This window comes from Rhinoderma darwinii, chromosome 5 (genome assembly GCF_050947455.1).
Source record: "Rhinoderma darwinii isolate aRhiDar2 chromosome 5, aRhiDar2.hap1, whole genome shotgun sequence".
Lineage (NCBI taxonomy): Eukaryota > Metazoa > Chordata > Amphibia > Anura > Rhinodermatidae > Rhinoderma > Rhinoderma darwinii.
Genome location: NC_134691.1, coordinates 308,082,432 through 308,105,507, shown reverse-complemented (window position 1 = coordinate 308,105,507; position 23,076 = coordinate 308,082,432). Strand labels below are relative to the sequence as shown.

The 23,076-nt window shown below is 40.4% G+C and overlaps 1 protein-coding gene across 7 annotated transcripts in view; it reads left to right on the top strand.

Moving 5' to 3' along the window:
- The window catches only part of DIP2C (disco interacting protein 2 homolog C), a 443,314-nt gene that overhangs the window by 156,791 nt on the left and 263,447 nt on the right, over positions 1–23,076 (top strand). The gene's annotated exons all lie outside the window — the stretch shown is intronic.

The following is a 23,076-nucleotide window of genomic DNA, read 5'->3' as shown; positions in this document are numbered from 1 at the left end:
TCACATGATGTACAAGATAGGCCACTTATAATGTGGTGACAGAGCCTCTTTAACTGCAGTAAGATTAGTCACTTACTAATGTATGGTCTATAGCTGAAATGTTTCTGTAAACGTTTATGAAAGTTGCACATGCAGTCACATGACCATTTTCCTGCTTATGTGATGTCCTGTACATTGAACACTTGGTTATCTCCCCTCTGCCCCCTCCCTGTAGTACAGGACATGGCACATCACATGTCTTTTATATCCACTGCTCCCTCCCTGTCTCTGGATGAAGCAGATAGTGCAGAGATATCTCAGTTTCAGACAGTATTACAGCTCCACCTTACACCTTGTAATAGAGGGACTTGCAGGCAGCTGTAAATATATGCAATGTCTGTGAGAGTGGATAGGAATCATGGGAACTGTAGTCCTTCACATGGTAACCCTGCCCACAAAAACCCTGGCAGTGATGCTGTATAGAACTGGATTACATAATAAAAAAAAACAAAAAAACGACTACGGTGCTATGGTGGCATCATCTGGTGAGCATTCAGACACATATGATGGATACTTTTCTGTATTTTTTATAAGCATGGAAAACTCCTTTAAACTGTATAAAGTATAATTTTCTGTTTGTTTTTTTTTGTCTACTGAAGGAAATTCCTGTTTTAGACATTTATTGCGCCGAAGATCTATTAATGGGTTTTGTAGATTTAATATCCTTTTAGCTTTCTTTTGTGGTTACTGTACATTTTTTATACATATGTTCAATAATGTATTCGCTTTTCATTCTGTTGACATATTTAATATGATGACAATAAGAACGAAAACTGTAGTCTTGCCCCCAAGTGCAGAATCTATACTTGACCCTCCACCTAACCATTAAAGACTTCACATGCCATTGCATGTAATGATTGTGTGCTTCATATATAATTTATATACATGATACATCAGATTTATTTGCATAGGAGGATTGCTCGGTCTAGAATAATTTCATTGAGAGGAAGACATTGCAACATAGTTCCACCTTCTTATAATCTGACTTTCTAATGTGGCTGGGCAAACAATGGGCTCTAATCTACTCTACTTCTGCAACCCCTACAGCTATGCCACTGACCTGAACTGATGATATTAATGGTTATGATCACTGTGCTCTTGTATATTTGCTGTTAAGGACAACCCCACCAGCCATTGAGCGACACTGTATAGCACTTGTAGGCTAAATACATTTTTATATGTGCTGTTGGCCAGGTTCATATTGCATGCATTTACAAGACCATACACTGCATGTATCCTTGGCATACGACTAGTTTTGTATATTCAAGAATGTTCTATGTAAGCCTGCAACTGTAATATTTATGGAGGTAAAATATAGTATGCATTGTATTTTAACCCCTTCCCTCTTTAGCCACTTTTGACCTTCCTGACAGAGCCTCATTTTTCAAATCTGACATGTGTCACTTTATGTGGTAATAACTCCGGAATGCTTTCACCTATCCAAGCGATTCTGAGATTGTTTTCTCGTGACACATTGGACTTTATGTTACTGGCAAAATTTGCTCGATATGTTCAGTATTTAATTGTGAAAAACACCAAAAATTAGCGAAAAATTGCAAAAATTAGCATTTTTCTCAATTTAAATGTATCTGCTTGTAAGACAGGCAGTTATACCACACAAAATTGTTGCTAATTAACATCACCCATATGTCTACTTTAGATTGGCATCGTTTTTTGAACATCCTTTTATTTTTCTATGACATCACAAGGCTTAGAACTTTAGCAGCAATTTCTCACATTTTCAAGAAAATTTCAAAAGGCTATTTTTACAGGGGCCAGTTCAGTTGTGAAGTGGCTTTGAGGGCCTTATATATTAGAAACCCCAAAAAAGTCACCCCATTTTAAAAACTTCACCCCTCAAAGTATTCAAAACAGCATTTAGAAAATGTCTTAACCCTTTACACATTTCACAGGAATTAAAGCAAAGTAGAGGTGAAATTTACAAATTTCATATTTTTCTGCAGAAATACATTTTTAATACAATTTTTTTTATAACACAGAAGGTTTTACCAGAGAAATGCAACTCAATATTTGTTGCCCAGTTTCTGCAGTTTTAGGAAATATCCCACATGTGGCCGTAGCGTGCTACTGGACTGAAGCACCGGCCTCAGAAGCAAAGGAACACCTAGTGGATTTTGGGGCCTTATTTTTGTTAGAATATATTTTAGGCACCATGTTAGGTTTGAAGGGCTCTTGCGGTGCCAAAACAGTCAAAATCCCCCAAAAGTGACCCCATCTGGGAAACTAGACACCTCAAGGAAATTATCTAGGGGTGTAGTGAGCATTTTGACCGCACAGGTTTTTTACAGAAATTATTGGAAGTAGGCCGTGAAAATTAAAATCAACATTTCTTCAAAGAAAATGTAGGTTTAGCGATTTTTTTTCTCATTTCCACAAGGACTAAAGGAGAAAAAGCACCGCAAAATTTGTAAAGCAATTTCTCCCGAGTAAAACAATACCTCACCTGTGGTAATAAACGGTTGTTTGGAGACACGGCGTGGCTGAGAAGGGAAAGAGCGCTATTTGGCTTTTGGAGTTCACATTTAGCAGGAATGGTTTGCGGAGGCCTTGTCACATTTACAAAGCCCCTGAGGTGACAAAACAGTGGAAACCCCAAACAAGTGACCCCATTTTGGAAACTATACCCCTTGAGGAAATTATCTAGGGGTATAGAGAGCATTTTGACACCACAGTTTTTTTGCAGAAATTATTGGAAGTAGGCCCTGAAAATAATAATCTACATTTTTTCAAAGAAAATGTAGGTTTAGCTAATTTTTTCTCATTTCCAGAAGGACTGAAGGAGAAAAAGCACCACAAAATTTGTAAAGCAATTTCTCCCGAGTAAAACAATACCCCACATGTGGTAATAAACGGCTGTTTGGACACACGGCAGGGCTTAGAAGGGAAAGAGCGCTATTTGGCTTTTTGAGATCACATTAAGCAGGAATGATTTGCGGAGGCCAGGTCACATTTGCAAAGCCCCTGAGGGGACAAAACAATGAAAACGCCCAAAAAGGGACTCCATTTAGGAAACTACACCTCTTGAGGAATGCATCTAGGGGTGTAGTGAGCATTTTGACCCCACAGATGTTTCATAGAATTTATTAGAATTAGGCAGTGAAAATAAAAACAGTCCTTTTTCTTCAATAAGACGTAGCTTTAGCGCAAATTTTTTCATTTTCTCAACAAATAAAGGAAAAAAAGAATCCAACATTTGTAAAGCTATTTCTCCCGAGTACGGCAATACCCCATATGTGGTCATAAACTGCTGTTTGGGCAAACCGCAGGGCTCAGATGGGAAGGACCGCCATTTGGAGTGCAGATGTTGCTGGATTGGTTTCTGGGCACCTGTGGGCCCAAAACAGTGGAAACCCCCCAGAAGTGACCCCATTTTGGAAACTACACCCCTCAATGCATTTACCAAGTGGTGTAGTAAGTATTTTAACCCTGCAGGTGTTTTGTAGAAATTAGTGTGCGCTCAATGTTGCAGAGTGAAAATGGGATTTTTTTCCATAGATATGCTAATATGTGGTGCCCGGCTTGTGCCACCATAACAAGACAGCTCTCTAATTATTATGCGGTGTTTCCCGGTTTTAGAAACACCCTACATGTGGCCCTAATCTTTTGTCTGGACATATGACAGGGCTCAGAAGTGAAGAGTACCATGCGGAGTGGAGGCCTAATTTGGCCTTATTGCAAAGTATTGGTTCACAACTGCAGAGGCTCAGATGTGAAATAATAAAAAGAAACCCCTGATAAGTGACCCCCACTATGGAACTGCACCCCTCAAGGCATTAATTAAGGGGTGTAGTGAGCATTTTCACCCCACAGGTCTTTTCCATAAATGAATGCGCTGCGGATGGTGCAAATTAAAAATTTATATTTTTCCCTAGATATGCCATTCAGTGGCAAATATGTCATGCCCAGCTTATGACGCTGGAGACACACACCCCAAAAATTGTTAAAAGGGTTCTCCCGGGTATGACGATGCCATATATGTTGAAGGAAACTGCTGTTTGGGGACGCTGTAGGGTTCAGGGCCGAGGGAGCACCATTTGGCTTTTGGAGAGTGGATTTTGCTTGGTACTATATTTGTTTGAGTATTGCTGGTGTTTTATAATGTGGGGGTACATGTAAGCGGGGCGGAGTATATAAGGGGCATAGTCAGGTGGTATAAAAAATAAAAATAATCCATAGATGTGTGTTACGCTGTGAAGCAATCCTTTCTGCACAGGCCGGTGTCGCACTGATAAATGGTGTCATTTCTTATCCCCCTTTTGGTCCACACTCCGCGCCTTTGTAGTTTGGGGAATTTTGCTTGGAAGTGTTGTCCTGGTATAATACGGGCACCATCGCTTCCAGCGGTTATGTTTGGGCCCTCCCCTTCCTGGTTCCCTAATTTTAGGTCCTTGATAAATCGCCTCTTGAAACAGAAGAAATGTTCCCCTCGGGCACAACTGCATATTTTTTTATTTCCTGACTTATTGGAGCCATAACTAATTTTATTTTTCATAGACGTAGCGGTATGAGGGCTGGTTTGTTGCGGGACGAGCTGTAGTTATTATTGGTACCATTTTGGGGTACATGCAACTTTTTGATCACCTTTTATCCTATTTTTTGGGATGCCAGGTAAACAAAAAAACGCAATTCTGGCACAGCTTTTTTTGTTTTTTTTATACAGCGTTCACCACGCATTATAAACTACATGTTAACTTTATTCTGCGGGTCAGTACGATTCTGGCGATACCTAATTTATAGCACTTTTTTATGTTTTACAACTTTTTGCACAATAAAATTACTTTTGTAAAAAGAATGTATTTTTTCTGTCGCCAAGTTGTGAGAACCATAACTTTTTAATTTTTTTGTCGACGGAGGTGTATGAGGGCTTGTTTTTTGCGGGACGAGCTATAGTTTTTATAGGAACTATTTTTGGATACGTGCGACTTTTTGATCACTTTCTATTGTAATATTTGTAGGGCAAAGTGACCAAAAAACAGAAACTCTGGTAACGTTTTTTACGGGTTTTTTTTTACGCTGTTCACCGCGTGCAATAAATAATATAATATTTTGATACCTCCGGTCGTTACGGTCGTGGCGATACAAATACATATGGTTTATTATTATTTTTCAATAATAAAGGACTTGATAAGAGTAAAAGGGGGATTGTGTGTTATTTGATTACTTGAAACTTTTATTGTTTTCAAACTTTTATTTTTTGCACTTTTTTTTTACACTTTTTTATACTTTTTTTACACTTTTTCTCAAGTCCCACTAGGGGACTTGAAGGTCCAACGGTCAGATTTTTTTTTTTCTAATACATTGCACTACCTATGTAGTGCAATGTATTAGATCTGTCAGTCATTCACTGACAGCAAGCCGTTTAGGCTTCGCCTCCCGGCGGGGCCTAAATCGGCTTCCGTAATGGCAGAGCAGGAGACCATTGTGTCTCCTGTTGCCATAACAGCAGTCGCCAGTCCCGATTGCCTATCAGGGCTGGCGATCTGCTAGTAATTTCATTGCTGGGGCTCCGATGAGCTGCAAACACCTTAAGTGCAGCGATCGCGTTTGAGCGCTGCACTTAAGGGGTTAATGGCGGGGATCGAAGCTAATTTCGGTCCCCGCCATTACAGTCGGATGTCAGCTGTAAGATACAGCTGAGATCCGACGATGATGGCACCGACTCAGCTTCTGAGCCGGTGCCAAACGTTTGACGTACATGTACGGCATTTTGCGGGAAGTCAATGCTTTCCATGACGTACATGTACGTCAAATGTCGGGAAGGGGTTAAAGAATATGTATCCCTTAAAGGGGTTGTCCACAACTCAACAACTGACGAGCTATCCACAGGATAGGTCATCAGTATATTATCGGTGGGGACTCCGCACTGATCAGCTGCTCTGGCTGCCTCCGGGCACCAGACGTCCATGCCGGAAGCAGATGGCTCGTGTCACAGAACAGCAGCTCTGCTCCTATTCAAGTGAATAGGACAGAGCTGCAGTTCTGCAGAATAGCCGCTATGCAGTGGTCGGAGCCATCTGCTTCCGGCTCCAACTATTGCATACCCTTAAAAACATCCGGCACCTGGAGCAGCTGATCGGTTCGGGGTCCGTGTGCCGGACCGGCAGCGGTCATATACTGATGACCTATCCTGTGGATAGGTCATCAGTTGTCCGGTCATGGACAACCCCTTTAATATCTAAACTAAAACACCAAAAAGTATGTCAAGCTAAAATAACTATACCCTGATCTTTATTAGTTATATCTGTTCCTGGGACCATTGGTGACAATCCGTATGCAGTCAAATGAGTTGTCAACCAGTTTTCCTCAACTCTTAAACGTCAAATCTCTCCAACCTCCACTCCTATGTCACGGCATAACTAGGCAGATTTGCAATTCAGAAGTTTAAAAAGAGGGGTGACAGCCCCACTGTGTCCATATTGGTTTTCCCAGAACTTTCCCTAGATTGAGATATAACTGAAAAAAAATTAAATGGTTTAGTAGGATTTTTACCTATTTGACAAAAGTGGATGAAGGGTCGACTTTATGTTCGATGGTACCCTGTGCAGTACCTTCTACTGATACCGCCCCTTTATGGAGTGCCATTTAGTGCCCAAATAATACAATTCAGGTCTGATGAAGGCGCCAGTTCGGTGTTGAAACGCGTTACCTTAATAAATAATCCTTAAATACTTAAAACTCAATTTCTTTCCACCTCCGGATGAAGTAGCACTTCTTGACTTCCACTAATATATATATATATATATATATATATATATATATTTACATTTTTTGCACTGATCCATTGCCACGCGGTAGAACTTTTTTGGTTCCATTAGCTAGGAAGCAGCAGCAACTTCATCCATTGTATGCCTTTCAATAGCGTTGTGCCTAGACACTGCACATCTTTCCCAGGTGAGGATAATTCTTACACCTGCATTCCTGTTCAGTATTGTTTTGGGATTCTGCAACATGAGGCACTTCTTCCTTTGATTTATTTCACAAATATTACAATAACACAGTGCCCAAATAACATGTCACAAGATACATAAATTACACTGCCAGGCAGTTGCTTAGGTGACTCTGCTTAATCAATAAACTAGGGAATGTAGCTGCATCATGTGCAAGAGCGCATTTCCATGGATTCGGGCACCAAATGTGGGAACAAGTTCCCAGGCCTTTGGAGTCATTGGTGCCCCTTCAGTAGTGACAAGTGATGCGCCTTGTGCAAACATTTGCACACCCCTAAGGCCAGCCCTGACTAAATAATTTAAGGACCTCTAGATACCGGATTTTATGTTTTTAATAATATTGTGAATTTCCTTTTAAATAATTTTGTCCCAGAATTGACAATTCTCACTATATACAGGAAGTGGTGATAATTCTCTGATCGATAGACACCCCACTACTGAGACCCACTGATCGCGAGAATGGAGGTCCTGACTCTCCCTCTGGATAGGTGATAATTGTGGATAGATGATAATTGTTTCTGGGACAACCCCTTTAATCTAGCATCTGCTACACCGGCAAGTTTAATAATCCTATCCTCATTTCTAGCACAGAAGTGCAATATAATGTGTCATTTTACTGTAATAAGAATTATTAATAGATGCCTCTTTCATCAGTATAGCAAGCAATTACACAGTCGAGTCACATTATTATGACCACCTCCTACTTTCGATGTCGGCAGTGCGTAGCCCATGAAGGAAGTGATATGTAGTGGGCTGGCTTGGTGGGTATATATGGTGTGCGATGGGCTGTCTAAACACTAATCACTCATTGTTGCCATGGGTAAAAGGGGTGATTTATCAGAGTTGCAAAAAGGGATGATCATTGGCTTTCGGGCCAAGCATGGTAGTATTTCTCAAACCGCGCAGTTTGTGAACTGTTCGCGTGCTGCTGTGGTGAAAGTCTATCGTGAGTGGAGAAATGACACCATTGAGATTAACCGACGTGGAAACTACGGAGCACCACGTGCCATTTGATGTGAGAGATGAACGTCGGCTACGAAGGTACGCGAGAGCCGAACGATACGCTACAGTGGAGCAGCTCACCATGAAAATCAACCAGGGGCTACCAGACGTGTGTCTAAAATAACCATTCAGCGAACCCTACTGCGTATGGGGCTCCGAAGCAGACGGTTGGTCACTGCTCCTACACTAATAAAGTTGCATCGGAAAAAAAGGCTTCAATTTGCACAGCAGTATCAATGATGATTGGCAAAGGTTTGCCTTCTCCGATGAGTCACGTTTTCTGCTTCATTGAATGGATGGACGTTGGCATGTCAGACGAGAAGCATCATGCTGGAAGAACACAAGCTGGTGGCAGCAGCATTGTAGTCTGGGGAATTTTTTCATGCCATTCTCTGGGCCCACTCGTCCATGTGGAAGGCACTCTGAACCAATTTGGGTATAAATCCATCGTTACAGATCACGTCCACCAATACATGCTGTTTGTCTTCCCTGGGGCAGATGAAATCTTACAGCAAGACAATGTGACATGTCACAAGGCTAGAAATGTCCGACAGTGGTTGAAAGAGCACGACCAAGACTGCCAAGTACTCTCCTGGCCCTCTAATTCACCAGACTTGAACCCAATTGAGCACCTGTAGGACCACCTCGATAGTCTTGTTCGCTCTATGGATCCTCCCCGACAGACCCTCAGGCAAATGTGGGATGCACTGCAGTCCGCATGGCTTCAGATACCTGAGACAACCTGCCAGCACCTTATTGCTTCACTCCCAGCCCGTCAAGCTGCTGTCCGTGCTGCACACGGCGGTTACTCTGGATATTAACTGGTGGTCATAATAATGTGACTCAACTGTGTATATATACTGTATACAGGTGCTTAACTAGGATTTATAGGACCTGATAGCAAAGACAAGGATGGGCCCCTACCACCTTGATGATAACGAATTATACTGCAAACGACAATACGGGGGAAAGATCGTCGTATCATATATAGAAGAAAGAAAACTCGCATGAGACTTGATTTTCCCCACAAAAAGGAATGATGTTCTTGCACTTCACCGGTCCCCCTCAACTTCTGGGCCCCATATACGCTGCTACTACCGCTGTAGTTACGCACATAACTGTATATTTACTGCTTGTGCTCTGTGTAGAAAAATGTATAAAACATATATGTGAACTTAAGAAATTCAGGGAAGATTTCAGCGTGCACAGAAGCTTGTAAAAGGTATAATAAATTTTGCCATTTAAGTTATGGTTGTTGCTGAGATTCTCTGATGAATTATAGTTCTTTTTTTCCATAAGAATCTCCTTCTGTTTGATGTTATTTTTACCTCTGTGTCGGTGTAATCTATTCTGATAAATCTCCTGTTGCTGCCACTGTCTTTGACATTATGATATATTTAATATCCAGTTTGCAATGATCAAGGTGAATTGCTGGGTTGTGGAGAGAATCTTAAGACTGTTCTTGATAAATGTGGGTAGATGTCTTTTACTGGGAAGGTTAAAACTACATAGAAGCAACAGACGCTAAAATGTCAACTGAGCTGATGCAGAAGCACACAGAGCAGGACTGTCATTTGATCCTCACCTGCCGATCGAAGAGAGTAAGTAGGCTTATAGGAAAGCATCAGCTCCTGCAGATAACCAAAGACCTTGATTTTCTAGGATTTGAAATGTCAGCGAACCAATCTTGCAGCAAATCAGTCAGTCCTATAACCGAATACAGATTGTTTACAGGATATAAAGAAAGAGAATAAGATAGAATGATAGTTAAAAAATGTGCATTATTAAGACGGCAGTCCAAGAGCAATGTGAATAGAGAAAGCCACCACATTTTAGTAAGTGCTTTAGCGTAGACAAAGTAGTGACGTAATAAGGATATTGTGCTTTGCCTTCTCTATTTTAGATATGATTTTGCGTATTGCAGTTTTATAATGTGTCTAATTAAACAAAAAAGCATTAAAGATTCCAAGGACTTAAGGGGGTTTTACACTGGGCGATTATCGGTCAGACGAGCGTTGCCGGTAATTGCCCTGTGTAAACAGGGCAGCGATCAGCAGATGAACGAGCAAACGCTTGATCATCTGCTGGTCATATAGTTTTAAAAAAGTTCATCAGATTTTAGTTATAGGTATATTATATAGTGGCCCTTTTGATGTTCATATAGTTTATACCACTAATAGATTGGGTGGTAAATCGTTTATCTTGGCATTGGTCTCCGTAAGAAGTGGTATGACCACTAAAGAGGACCTGTCATACGTGTTTTGTACACAGATATTTGTGTTACGTCTGTGAGTATGACCTCGAGGACTATTAGGTTGCCAAGTGTTTTGGACCACACCACTCCAGTGGCATACTATGTACCCTGTAGTATATAGTAATCGTGTCCTTGAATTTACCGTATGAGATACTGTTTTTCTTTTAAAGTTTTCGTGTTGTGTCTAAAACCTTTGGATAAAGAAAGTGTTCTGTTTCAAAGCTTTCTGCATCCATAAGCCCACACATTTCTTTGATCATCCTCTTTTTATTATACTTAGGCCTCCTGCACACGGCCGTAGCTGTGGGTACGGTCCATGATTACGGCACAGACAGGCAGCGGAGTGTCATCCGCGGTCCGTCCGCAATCACAGACCGTGCACACACAAGATGTGCATTCATGTCAATGAGCCTGGACCGCAATTGCGGACCATATAATGACAATTTTTTTTGCCTCCCGGGCTCCGGGCAATGCAGGGACCGTGGAAAACATGGTCGTGTGTGTTAGCCTATGGGTCAACATATGTTTTATACTATCCGTAATTGCGGAAAGTATGCGGCCGTAAAACTACGACCTCATGCACACGACCGTGCTTTTGCGTCTGCAATTTATCCACATTTTTTTATCTAAATTGCAGGCCGTTCATTTCTGTGGCCCCAAGCACATGACGTGGTTTTCATGGATCCGTGGGGAGGCCGCAAATCCGTACCACAAAAACTCAGGACAAGTCATTTTACGGTCCGGATTTGCGGCTTCGCAAACTGGTGACGTCAATTTTTTTTGTTGCAGATCCATGAATCCTGATGACACACAGATGCACAACAAAATATTTTTACGGACAAATGGACCGCAACGGTTTCACGGTTTTGTGGCCCGTAAAACCACTATGGTCATGTGCATTAGGCCTTTATGTGCTATTATATAGGTATAGATCTCGCAGATTCTTTTAAAAGGTGGAGAGATCAGGGCAAATCCTGTTGTCACCCATTAAGAAACATGATCTTTGCAAATCTATGTGTATATTAATTGGGAGGGGAACTGGGAGACACCTTTGCCACTGGCAGGGTTTGGGGCAATAACAAAGCTGATATAATTACACCCCAAGAATGAAAATCCTCTTGTGTTTGGCAGCCCCCTACATATTAGATCATCAATATACCCCCCCCCCCCCAAAAAAAAAAGGTTCCAAGGCCAAAAAATCTATAATCTAAAAATATCTAATGTGCAGGGGTTGTCACACGCAAGGGGGAGGATTTTAATAGATAGGCGAGGAAAATTCTAGCCTAAAAAAAAAAGAAAAAAGCTAAATAAACTGGATTGTTATATTTTGCTTTCCAATACCAAAATAGACTTTAAGACTTCATACTACAAGTCAGCTATGGTGGCTTAATTTTTGTGGATAACATTTGGTCCCACAATATTTGGGAAATTTTTATGCCAAAAATAATAGTTTCTGATAACGTAATAATTTTTTGAGGCCAACTGTGTGTTTAACAAACCCGTCGTACTGTGAGTTTTGATTAAGTTTGCACTTAGCCCTTTACAATGCTCTCACTTTGAAATCCAGCATGTAAAACATAATCTTTCTGCTCCGAAGTCATTGTGATATTGTGAGCGCCAAATATAATTATGTAAAAAGTAATAAGCACGACTTTTGGAATGATGGTCCCTGTGAAGATACTGATTAGAAAACGTGCAAAGTCAAATCCTGCATTATTAGCATGTTAAACTGTTCAGAGTTTTAGTTTTGCAACCAGGGTCATTAAATTAGATTTTGGGTGCTAACTTTTTTTTTTTTAGCTTTATGATATTTTTGCCCTCTGCAGTGTTCCCAGGACATCTGTTTGTAAAGATAAGATAAAAAATACAAAGTATTGAATTCATAACACCAGATTATAATAAGCTAGTAGATAAAAAGTAAAAAAAAGCTGTCCCCAACCGTTATGTTTTTTAAATACACAACTGCTATTTGGTCCAATTGTATTTAAAGCAGAGAATTGGTGGATAATTATGAGACAGACTCTGTGCTAGTGATGGAATAATACCAATCCATGTTTATGTACGTAAGGCTCTGTTCAGATCACAGTTTACCTTTACTTTTGGCATATATACGACAAGGAAATGTCCTGATGTATGCATCAAACGTAATTGCCGATGTATTCTATACAGGTTTTTTTTTGCGGTAGCCCACTGTATAGGAAAGCATAGCAAACTACACTTTCCTAAACAAATAAAAAAAAATATTGTAATGTATATCTGTACATTTTGCTAATCTATTCATTCGGTGATCCAACAGTTTCAATAATCTGCAATATTCAGTATTATATATTATATACTGTATTCTAAATGGATGATTTATATGATGTCCCTTCCGAATCGTAGTTTCATTTAGAAATAAAGTTGTTTAAGCTTTCAAGATGGCGGCAGTCGGGTGATTTGGCTACATGATTGCTTCAGCCAACTGCATGCGCTTTTGCGCCAACACTAAATGCTTTTAACGCATGCGCAGATACAGAATATTCCGCTGCCTGTATCTGTGCATGGTTCAGTACCGACGCAAAAAAGCAGGCCGCCTGGGTGGCCAAATCACCTGATGCCACCATCTTGAATGCTATGGATGGGATTATCAGGCCATCTACTGTTTACTAAGTAGATTGAGGGAAAGCAGGGTGCACGAAGCGCAGTGGTAAGTGATGGAGGTTTTCAAAGTCGCCCGTGTCCGAACACAGCAAGTTAGGGCGTTTTGAAATATTAATAGAAAGTGATTAACCCCTTTAACTTGCCATCTACCTAAAAAAAAATAGACACTTGACTGGGTGGAAAATATTGGCCTTCTTTATTAGGGTATGTTCACACGGCTTATTTTCGGCCGTTTTTCAGGCTGTAAACAGACGAAAAATCAGAAGCAGAACACCTCCAAACATCTGCCCATTGATTTCAATGGGAAAAACGTTGTTCTGTTCCGACGGGCCGTTTTTTTACGCGGCCGTTTTGAAAAAACGGCACGTAAAAAGACGCCTCGTAAAAATAAGTGCATGTCACTTCTTGAGACATTTTTGGAGCCGTTTTTCATTGACTATATAGAAAAGCAGTTTCAAAAACGGCCGTGAAAAACGTGAGTTTGCTTAAAAAACGGCTGAAAATCAGGAGCTGTTGTTCCTTGAAAACAGCTCCGTATTTTCAGAAGTTTTTGGTTAAGCGTGTGAACATAGCCTTATGATACATTTTAAATGTATCCTCAACTTGATTAACCAACATTATAACATAAAACTTACAGGAGTTGAGCCATAAGCTGGAACCCAACTTAAAACCGGTGAAAAAGTACAGCCACTTAGTGAGTGACTGACTATACCTCAACTTTTATCAGAGGCTGTGACTTAAAAGTAAATACATAAAATTTGGGAGGGCGGGTGTGTTTTCTTCTCTCTACTTCAAGTGCTGGAAAGCCGACAAGTACCCAGCCCCTGAAGTTGAATATAAATACGACACACAGGTCACATGGATTAAACTAGTACCCAATGACCTGCTGTAACCGGGTAAAAGAGAGAATCCTTCCCTAGTGACAGAGGACCATTGGTCCACGGGCCAACCAATTACTCCCAGCTGTTTCTAAATGTAAAAACTGCCTGGAAACAGCAGGCAATTTTGGCGGGAAACTTCCTGCTAAAGCTCACAAAGTATCCACCATCGGAGGTTCATAATCCCCATGTGTATCCCTCCTGATTGTCCGGGAGCCCTTCATATAGTTTGGCCGCCTTTAACTAGTGTATAAGGCCAGCTTTTAAAAGTTTAACATAAGATGATCTTTTATGTAGAACATGTCTGACTACAGCATGACGGACGGAGCGTACTTCATTAATAACATACAGTCTGCTTCTGAATATATAGAATCTTTCCTAAACCAATGGTTATTGTGGTATACGGATGCCGGATTACAGGAAGTTCGCACTCCGTACACAAGTTTAACATGGGGATCGGTAAAAATCAAACATTTTTTAGACTGTTCTGAGCAATATAAGAGCATTGACTTTTATGTATCGCTGTCACTGTACCTTGAAATTGAATAAGCTTCAGTATAATGATTTATTGAGCATGACTGTATTCCAAAAACAAACTAATCCTTGGGGGATATTTAAAAGGGAAATGGTTTGTTGTACGCAGGATTTTATTAACTCCAGTGAATAGAAATAGTTCCAATTTATTGAAATGTAGAGATTTAGAAGCATCTTATTAGGTTGAATTCACGTGGCAGTTTGGTTGCAGAAATTTTTGCTATTAAATAGAACTTGCAAAAATGTATGTGCTTGCTGCAGGAACAGCCCCATTCAGATCAATGGAGCTGATTTTCAGTCACAAAGATTTCTGCAATTATTCTGCCGTGTGTGAATCGACCCTTAGGCCTCATTCACACGAACGTGACCGTTTTGCGCGTAAAAAACGCAGTGTTTTTCCTGCGTTGCAGTTCCGTGTGACATCCGTGTACGGCGTGTGTCTGTGTTTTTTACGCGCGTATGACATCTGTATCTCACGCGTTTTTTACTTCTGCCAAAAAACCTGAAGGAGGCGTTTTTTCTTTTTCTCATCATTTCTTTAGCAACTTTTACGTGAATCACGGCCAGTATCGCATATATACATAACCTAGGCTACTGAAATGTATAGTGGGGTTAAACCATCATACATAAGGGCCCATTCACACGAGCGTGAATCCCGTCCGTGTGCTGCGCATGGAAATCACACGCAGCACATGGACCCATTGATCTCAATGGGGCCGTTCACACATGCGTGAGTTTTCACGCAGCGAGAGTCCGCTCGCTGCGTGAAACTCACTGCATGTACTATATTGGTGCGTTTTTCACCCATTGAAGTCTATGGGTGTGTGAAAACCATGCACTGCACACGGATGCACATCTGTGGGCGGTGCTTGATTTGCGCATCAATTCGATTGAAAATAGAAGAAAAAAGTTGCGCTTTGCGAGTGCGTGAATAACGCATTACACTCGCAAAGCACACTGATGCATAACACAACACACACGGACCAGACTCACACACGTTTTTCACGCGCGTGAATCTGATACGCTCGTGTGAATGGGGCCTAAGAGTGAGGCCTGCTAATTCATAACATTTTTGCACACACTGTAATTTGGAGACACCTGATCGGCTTAAAGGCTAGATAAACCTTTTTGAAGACTTTTTTTTTTTTTTCAATAAAACTTTTATATTAGGTATTATAGTATTTACTGTAACTTAGTAATAGGTTTTTATTAAGAAATATGTTTTAACTTTGAAACCGCTTCCATGTATCCTTGATACATAGCAGCTACTGTATATCTTGCGCTGAAACACGAAACCGTCACGTTAGTGGGACTGACGGCTTCGGTGACTGAGGGTCCTGCATGTCTCTGACACGCAGTAACCCTCTGTTATGGATCACATATAAGTACGGAAATATTCGTATGGAGAACTGAGCACTTTGGGGTATAATGTTTTTTTTAATCTGTGTTATTCCTCATAGAAATGTATGAATAAATTGACAACTAATTACCAGTTGAGGGTGTGTCCCTACAAAGGCCGACAGTCCAATCAGTGCTGACAGAGTGAGCCGGTGTAGGGACACACCCTTTTGAAAAGGGGAAAGGTAACACCCAGTTGTCAATTTCTTGATAAATTTCTAGGAGAAATAACAGAGGAACGGTACAACGCAGAGTTCAAACAAAATATTTTCCAGAATTGTAATTTCATGGGGAATTCAAGTATTTACTAAAACAGACAAGTCGGGAGAGGTGACAGATCCTTTTTAAGTGAAAAATTTTAGACCTCAATGTTCTGCTGAGAAGGACAGTTTTAGGGGGTGTAAAACTGGGCAGTTGTCAAGGGCCTGTATTTTTTAGGAAGCCCCAAGGAACTGGACCCCCATGAGCTACCTGGGAGTGCCTACAGGTTCATGCTTCCTTACATATTACCTTTTGACCTGGCTCTTTGGACTCCTTTTTATATTTTGCTTCTATAAAAGGAAAGTGCAAATTTGATATTCTATAGCCATAAAATCTCCTAAAGCCGTCACTGTTTAAAATTCCTAACAGCTGAGTTGTATTAGAAAAATGTTTTACCAATTAAATAAATTGCTACAGTTGGCTTTTTCCACAAATAACCTGAGCGGCGCATTGGTGACTGAGCTGACGGCAAAGATTTTATATCCTCCATAATGTTTGTATGAATGCTCTGCATGTTAAAAACAAACGGATGGATTTTCATGCATATGGATGTTCTTGTTGCGTCCAGTGTGGTTTCCGCGTGTCAACCTTTTTTTTTTTTGTCCGTTTTCTTCTCTGCCGGCACTTCCTGGTGTTAGTTTCCTTTTTTTTCTGCAACTTTAGGACCAGAATAGGGCATTCCGTGAGCTGCTTGCAACAAACACACGCTCTGTAAAGGAAAACTCTTGTGTGAATTACCCCGTTAAATTGCGTGGGTCATTGTGCTGTCCGTTGATAAAATGGACAGTACACTGACAAGAAATACGTTCGTGTGAATAAGGCGTGTGAGGCGGCAGAATGATTGCAAAGGGTCCAATTTGCACCAAAAATCTGCAAAAAAAAGCCACATCTGAACGTGTTAGTTTCCTGTACGGTGCGTGGTAAAAAAAAGTACTTCACTTCTCTTCTTATCATTAGAACAATCTCAAGAGATATTGAACAAGCAAGATTTGCTGAGAAATTTCAACTTGGCATCTTGCAAAATTCTGAATTTAGCTGTTCGTCAGTGTGGGCTAAACAACAGGCTTCAGACGTGAGACCAGATTCAGACGTGGCGGAAATACAGTAGATCTACATCAATTTACAGTATATTACATGTGGATGGTGTTTCAAGAACCTCATCCACAGGTAGCAGAAAAAAAATCTGCGTGCTACTATGAGCATGCTGTGTGTTTTCAAGTCATGGACTTTCACAGAGGACATCACTCTTTGCAATGCATAGGGTGAAATCCGCTTTATAATCCACACACAAATTTGTCAGCAAAAACCTGCGCTATTGAGTTGACTGCGCTATTGATTCCACCAAAAAAATAGAAACCTTACGGAACTCAGACAAACTTAAACCATTAGCAACAGAAGCATTACCAATTAAATCAATAGTAATGCAAACGAAATGGTTTGCGTTTGCCTTTCCATTGTTGGGTTCCTCCGAAGAAAAGGTCTGACGGAACCCATCAACGGAATCTGGACGCTGATGGGAACGCACCCTGACTCGTATATGTTGCACTATGAGTTTCTGTCTTGAATTAAAGTTTCCAGAAAATACAGATAAACATGATCATAGTACCAGCTAATTTTTTATTTATGTTAAAAAAGAAAAAATGGATCAGGGTTATGTGATAAGGCCATCTAGATGTGTGTTTTTTGCTTTGGATGTCTTGTAAGCTACGTGATTCTTGTAGATATCATAATATTTTTTTTGCCTACCTATCTTTCTTTTTGTATTGTTAGAAAAATCACAATTTCACCTTTTGGCTGAGTGGACAATCGTTCAGCTGTAGCACAGGCTGATATCCGTACATTGCAGCTGCTTTTACTTGACCACTAGATAATGATCCTGTCATATGCCTAGTAAGTCATTATTAGTTATAAGGTCAATTTTGGGCCTCCGAAGAAAATAGTTTTAGACCCTACAAAAAGAGGCTTACATTGGGCTTGAACCTTACATTAAGACCTCATGAACATGGCAGTGCCACATGCTTGGAGCCTCTACGTCGGCACATAGTCTCTACGGCTCATTACGATGAAGCAGCAGACACGCCTTGTACAGTTGTCTAATGCCTCGTTCGGCACCGCATAATGGAGGTATTCTCCCCTCATCAATACCTCTAGGAGATAATACCTCTATACTATGGCATCCAAATGGAACATAGCATGATTTATTTTCTGTCTGATTGCATATGGATCCCACAAAAATAAAAGCCATATACCATCGTATGAAATCAGAGGCATACGTAAGTACAGTATGGGACCATAAACTTTGTTGGGTGTCCTATTACTGCTCCATCCAACTTGATGCAGCTCAATGGTCGTGGCTGAAAAATTCCGCAAATAACACGGCAAAGAAAAAGCGCAGGCAGCACAAAATCTGCCTCAAAATTCCTAAGGGACTTTTGAGGCAGTTTTTAGCAGGCAGAAAAATCTGTGTGAACGTACCCTCAAAATGGATTTGACAACATCTGAGAAATTATTTTTTAAACTAAGACAACTTAAAGGGACCCTCCAGTTCCAGGGCAAAATTACAAATGTGACGAGGTATATGGAGTTATATCACCTGGTGCCCTTCAGTTGTGGCCCTCTGCCGTGCCTCTGCCATCTTGGGATCCCCTCTGTGTTGTCCCAAAATGGCCACAGCGCTTCAAAGACGACTATGTCTAAGACACTCCCATTGTTCTCAGATTGGCCAGGACTGCTCACATGCGTACCTCTGGCCAATCTGAGAACAGTGGGAGGGTCTCTGACTTGTAGTCTAAGAAGTGCTGCAGCCATGTTGGGACATCACAGAGGGGACCCCAAACTGGCAGAGGGTCGCAACTGGAGGGCACTCTGTAATATAACTCCATATACCCCGTGATATTTAAAACTTTGTGGAGGGACCGGGGGGTTGCTGATGACCAGGCTTCCAGCATATCTTTGTCTATTTCCTAATCCTAGTAGAACAAAAGACGATAGTAAATCATTCATGTTGAAGCTAGGGAAATGTTAAGATTTTTTTTTTTTAAGTGACTTTTTTCAAGTTTCATAAAAGAAGGCATTTCTTGACCTTGATTAAAAATGAGACACTTCAATTTTTTCCTTTATTTCCAGAGTGCCTTATGAGTATCTTCCTGGCACTTATCATATAACGTAAACCATGGTCAAAACAGACGTACCTTTATGTGAAATATCACTTTGTGCGTGTCATATCTAGTGACTGCTGTTTTGTAAAATTAAAAATTCTCTCAAATTTAAAAAAAAAAAAAAAAAAGAAAGGTAATTTCACATCTGTGAAAGCAGTTCTGGAATTAAAACCAGTGACATTGCTGAGAATGTACAGAAACATAGAATGGGAAACATGCACCACTCTGCTTATCTTCTGGATTTGTAATCTAACGTTCATCGCTTTTCCTGTTTCTCAGTGTGTTCTCAATATCAGATATTACATTTCCTAGAAATAAAGTAAAAAGTTAATATTAAGTCCATGGCAAATTTGAATAATGATGTGCTGGATATCAATGGAGCATGTATAGTTTGTGAACGAAATGTGCATGAATGTGCAATTTTGGCCTGGGATCAGTCGCTTGAAAGGCGATGTGTTTACATTAAATATTGTGATATCACGGACAGTGTATTTATTGGACGATAAAGTAAAAAATTGATCAAGAATGGAAAGTGATCTGATTTTAAACATTTTAATGGCAGCAAAGTACTTGTTGCACAGAACTTGAAGAGAGGGGAATTGAGTATAGAAAAAGTAATCGATTAAGGTGAATATCATTCTTTTGGGAAATGATTGAAGCAATAATAAGGGATTAAAGTCTCAATTTTGAGAGGACTGGGTTCCTTGGCTGGATTTTGCTGGATTGAGGGAGGCAGTGAGAGTGTAATTACCATATATGGAGTGGAGGAGGAGGGTTTTATATTGAGAGAGAAGGGATATCCTGTTTCTGTTTTTTTTCTTTATGTATACGTGGCTGTGTTTACATCTGCGTTATGGCTTTCTCTGGTTCTGCTCTCTGGGAACAGCACAACAAAAAAAAAAAACGGAACTGCCAGTTTCCGTCATGGTGTCGGTCATTTTGTCCAGCAAGAAGCGCAGAATCCGCGACGGAGGCCTCCATTGCAGATGTGAACAAGTCCTCTGATTTTTTTAATTTTTTTATTATGGTCTTAAATTAATAATATTAATAATAATAAAAAGGTTTGAAACAAAAAAATAGTCAACTAAGTTCAGTTTACTATAGGATTTGGGTAATATTATGTTTGTGTGACAAAAAATATCTCATTGCTGTGGATAGCCTCAATATTTTTTTTTATTCTAAATTCTATAAATGACAATATGTACTGTATGTCCTTGAACAGAAAAATTACAGCTTGATAAGTCCATTCGACATCAGTATTTTGGTGCTTTGGGTCAGCTTTTTGCCTACATACTATGGATGCATCTACTTATGGGCTTGACTAGTAATGTTCATGAGAAGATAGTTTATTCACTAGAAATCACTACTTCACTTATAAAAGCAGGACTATTTCTTATCAGTTACTTATAAGATGAAGGCAAAGGCAATATTAGTAGGCTCTCAAGGGTGTGAAAATCTGTTGTAAATAAATATATATATATATACACTATATCCTTCTCTCTATCCTGATAGTGGCGCGTAGAGTCCTATTGTCTAAAGAGGAAAGCTCTGTCAAACAATACATCTCTTAGAATTGGGGGACTGCATGGGGGATATTATAGGGCGAGTCCTCAGAGAATGTTCCTGTGATCCGCTTTTGGTTAGGGACATGCATGTGTGGAGGTAGGGTTGCCACCTGGCCTGTAAAACTAACGGCCCAGCCAGTATCCACCTCAAGAAGCCGGTGCTGGTAAAAGGATTCCATCGGCAATAATAATGGCCACTGCAAAACTTTAATTAACTGCAGTCAATGTAATAAGATAAAAAAAACAAAAAGATTACTCACCTTTTATATCCCCCTGCCACTCCAGAGCAGATGTTCCGATGGTCCCTGCCGATCCTGCGGCGATGACGCCATGTACATCAGTCATGTAACCGCTGCAATCAATCAAGGCAAGCCTGTGGCACTATTTTCAGGGGGCAGTTTGTGTTTGTGACATGATTGTATTCCAGGGGGCACAGTGCATGTGTGTGTGTGTAGGGGGGAGGGGAGAGTTCGGCCTTCATTCATTTAATGTGTATGGCCATTTTTTACCAAAAAGGGATTGAAACTCCACGTGTAAAATCACACCCCGTGCTAAGCCATGCCCACAAAACCACACCCACTTTTTTTTTTACACGTGTTAACCTGGCTGGTATTTTTGGGTGGGAAAGGTGGCAACCCTACGCGAATGTTTGTAAAAACTGGACAACCCCCTTTATGAAAACCCCAAAATTAAAGCAATTCCTTCACTACACAAGTAGACTGACACTTAAAATGTAAATATGTTCATGCAGACCTTGTATGAATATTGTCTATTTACTATTAATAGGGGCTGTCCAGGAATAGAAAGCAAATGATCTGCTTTTTTCCAGAAACCGCACCACGCTTGTCCACGGGGCATGTCTGCTATTGCAGCTAAGCCCCATTCAGTTGAATGGGGATAAGCTGCAATACCAGATCCAGCCCATGTATAAGTGTGGCGCTGTTTCTAGGGAAAAAAAACGAATTCTAAGCCTGTACAACCCTTTTTACATTTTTGTTGAATTGCTTATGTTGTTCATGGGAACAATGTGCAGCTTTCTACTGATTTGGTTAGATTATCACAGTTTAGGGTATTTGGTTGTGAACAGAAACTTATTTTATTTTGCACAAATAAATGTCACTGTAGATTAGTGACAGATACAGTATATCTAAATATTTGAAGGCCGACTTCAATTATCAGGGCCTCCAGTATGTTCGGCTGCATTCACTAGATCTGCTAATGGACTTCTGGGCTCTGAAATACACACTTGTTCCTGGGAAGCATATTTATTTCATGTTTTGCTTCCACTGTATAATTTATGAGGCTAAATTTGTCTCTTGCTAGCTCTAATACACTCTTAAACTGAATGTATATTTTTCAGTTTTACACTTCTAACAGTAAATTGTATATATTGTGTCTAGTACATTACACTTTTTCAGCTGCTGATGAATGAGGCCTCATGCACACGATTGCGGGCACGGACGACCACGGGCCGCATTTTCGGCCCTTGCTCCCAAACAAAGTATTTGAGCATGGCCCGTAAAAAAGAAAAGTAGGACATGCTCCATAATTCCCGGCACGGTTCTATGGCACGGACAACTATCCGTAGCGATACGGAAAGGAGTCTGCGGCCAGTAGAACCGGGCGGGTCCGTAATTCTGGTCCTTATTACGGTCCGCAATTAAGGATATTTTTTAAGGTCATGTGCATGGGGCCTTACACTTACCACATTACAAACAAGCCTAAAGGGTCTTTTACACAGGGCCAATATTGTGTACAATATCGTGAGATCAAGTAAAAGTTCCTAATCATTGGCCAGTATAAACATGTTTGGACAATTAGGCCCCATTCACATGTCCATAGTTTTTTTTTCTGCATTTACGGATCTATAATTGCAAATAAAATACTGACACATTCATTTCTATCGGCCACGGACACGTTCCCGTATATTTACGGGTGTTTATCCAGGCTGTAGAAATTGGCACAATGACATGTCCTATTTTTCACATTTAGGGACCGTGTATTTTAGTGATCATGGTCCGCAAATGCAGATGACACTCCGTGACCAGTTCATGCAGTATTTACTGACCGTAAATACTGCTTGGTCGTGTGCATAAGACCTTAGCAAGAAATTGCTCCTTTGTTGTTGATCCAATCTTTTATGGTGGCCTAAAAATGATGACTTGTAAAAAGCGATCGAAGTTCTGATAAAACATACAATTATTGTTAAATATAAATGCATGTCTTTCGAGGTAACGACTCACTATATCGTCAATTAACGCCTGTTTTTCCAAATTTATCGTCACGTGTAAAAGGACCCTTGATTTGCAGGTGAAGGTCATCGCTGCCCCCTTTCAATTTGTGTCCAGATCCCTTAATGATGGATAAAACAAAGGTGCA